We start from the raw sequence: 2,350 nt of genomic DNA, 5'->3' as shown, positions 1-2,350 counted from the left end.
CTCCTAGTCTGCAAAGTCAATTACTCCCCTCCTTTTGTTCCCAAACATTTACATTTACCTTTCCAACACTCACTGTCAGATCTGCTAGCAATCATTTCCTATTGAACCACAGGAGTCCTTTTCCCCTCACCTTTTATCAACCCCATCCAGACAGGTTGGAAACAATTCAGTGGAGATGCTACCTTTCCCTGTATCCTCCGGAGCTAGGTTCCCAATTGAAAGCTTATAAGCCAGTTATTTATTGCCTTTGTAGTCCCCCCATTTTGGGTAGCCAATGTCTAAGTTCCCCATCCCTGTCGACCCTGTGTACCAAGGGGATGGGAATGATTCTCAATGTAGAGTTTGGTCCACTCATTTGTCATACTGCATCCACAAGTATAGGTCAAGTTCATCCACTAGCGGTGGGTTACTCTTTATTTTTTTTTCTTCTTTTTTTTTCTTCCTCTTCTTTCTTCCTCTAGTTGTGTTCTGATCATCCAGCCATTAATGCCAGGTCAAATGGGTACTATCTGCAAGTTTGGGTGTTCTTATGCATCTCCCTTCACTTCATATCAGCTGGATGCTTCACACTCAGTTCTAGTCCTCTAGGGCCATGTCCCTGCCCCTGGGCCCAGGAGTCCACAGATCTCGTCATACTGCTTGCTGGTTAACCAGGTCTCAATCCAGATTAACAGGAGTCTATTGAATGTGGTTGGATTTAGTTCACAACTTTATTCCTGTTTTTCCCTCCACTTCCCCTTATTGGTGACCAACATGGTCAGCAGTAGGACCATATGCCTGCTAGTGTATTCCAATTGGATTTCAGTCTTGGAAGGGGGTTTGCCTTGAGGGGACCTGACCACTTGCCTTGATGGCTCCCAGGGGAAAAACTTGCTTGTTCTTGTAGTAGTCAATTGGACTGCTGTTATTGTTTTTTTTAATTTTTCCTGCTGGTCTTTCTTTCAAGAAGTATCTTTTGTTCTTCTAGCTGCTCCAGACTGGTCTGCTTGTCATTTCAAGTGGAATTATCCCACCTTAGAAGATTCTGGGTGAGGATCAGGATTCCTCCTATGTTCTTGTGCAATGCAAAGGCTCTGCAGGGAGCCTCCTTCACTGGGCAAGTTATAGCCCCATTTTAGGTATCCCAATCAGTTATAGGCTGAAGATGGACTTACAAACTTTCTCTGGTGCTGTTTCTGGCTATTCCTCTCTCTCCCCTTCAAGTGTCTGTTTTACAATACTAGGCAAGGGAAACCAAGATTCAACAGACAGCCAAGCATCTTAACATCATATCCCCACTTTTACCCATTTAAACCATGCCTCAATCTTTGTATCCACGAGCCCTGTTGTTCTACGGTTGTGCTTACATCGCTATTTACCTCTGTCCTATTTAGCTCTGGTGGCATAGTGATTACGAATTGGGCAGAGTGTGATTCATAATCATACTCTGGTAGCGTAGTGATTACGAACTATATGGTCAGTAGTTCGAAATGACCAACTCTTCCATGGGAGAAAGATAAGACTTTCTGCTCCCATAAAGATTTATAGCCTCGGAAATCCTGTACAGGGCTGCCATGAGTCGGAACTGACTTCATGGCACATATCCACCACCACCACCAAATCTGCTTAGCTATTCTCCCATCCGCCTTGTTTTTCCTTTCCCCTTCCGCTTCTAGTGTGTGTTCCCCCCCCAGCACCCAAACTATCCTGTGTCTATTCCCTACCCTGTTCTCCACCTTTCCCTCCCTCCCCTCACACCATTCCATACACCCTGGTAACCAACAAAAAAATAAAAAAGAAAAGATAATTATTTTTTCTTCTCCCTTTTAGTGTGGGTGCTTTTTCTTCATCTTTTAAAATAATGGGCCTATGCCGTATTTCTCCTTTTGTGACTGACTGATTTCACTCTGCATCATGTCCTCAAGGTTCATCCACATTATGTAGTGGCTTGCTGCTTCCTTGTTATTCTTCAGGGTAGCCGACTATTCCATTGTGTGTTTATGCCAAAGTTTGTTTATCCATTCTTCCATTGATGTGGATAACACTCATATGGTTTTAATTACTATCAGGACTGCTTGTGAGGGTTGGAAATGTAAAGGTAGACATTTTGTAGCAAAAGGAGGGGAGTGGTTGACTTTGCAGCCCAGGACCGGAGGTCCCTGGGACCATCAAGGGAGAAGAGCGAAGTGCGGGACTCTACCCAGAGAAACAGTGATGCCAGAGATGGAGGCAGAGACCATGACATGGAGAGATGGAATGGCTGGGAACTCTAGACCCAGAGAGGGTCTAGAGGGGCTGTGTGCTGATGACCAGGGGGCAGGCTTGCGGGGTGTATCCTTTGGTTGGTTGATGATGCATGGAGGGGATTGTA

Source organism: Chrysochloris asiatica, unplaced genomic scaffold (assembly GCF_000296735.1).
Source record: "Chrysochloris asiatica unplaced genomic scaffold, ChrAsi1.0 scaffold00042, whole genome shotgun sequence".
In the NCBI taxonomy this organism is placed as follows: Eukaryota; Metazoa; Chordata; class Mammalia; order Afrosoricida; family Chrysochloridae; genus Chrysochloris; species Chrysochloris asiatica.
Note: the sequence above shows the minus strand (reverse complement) of the source record.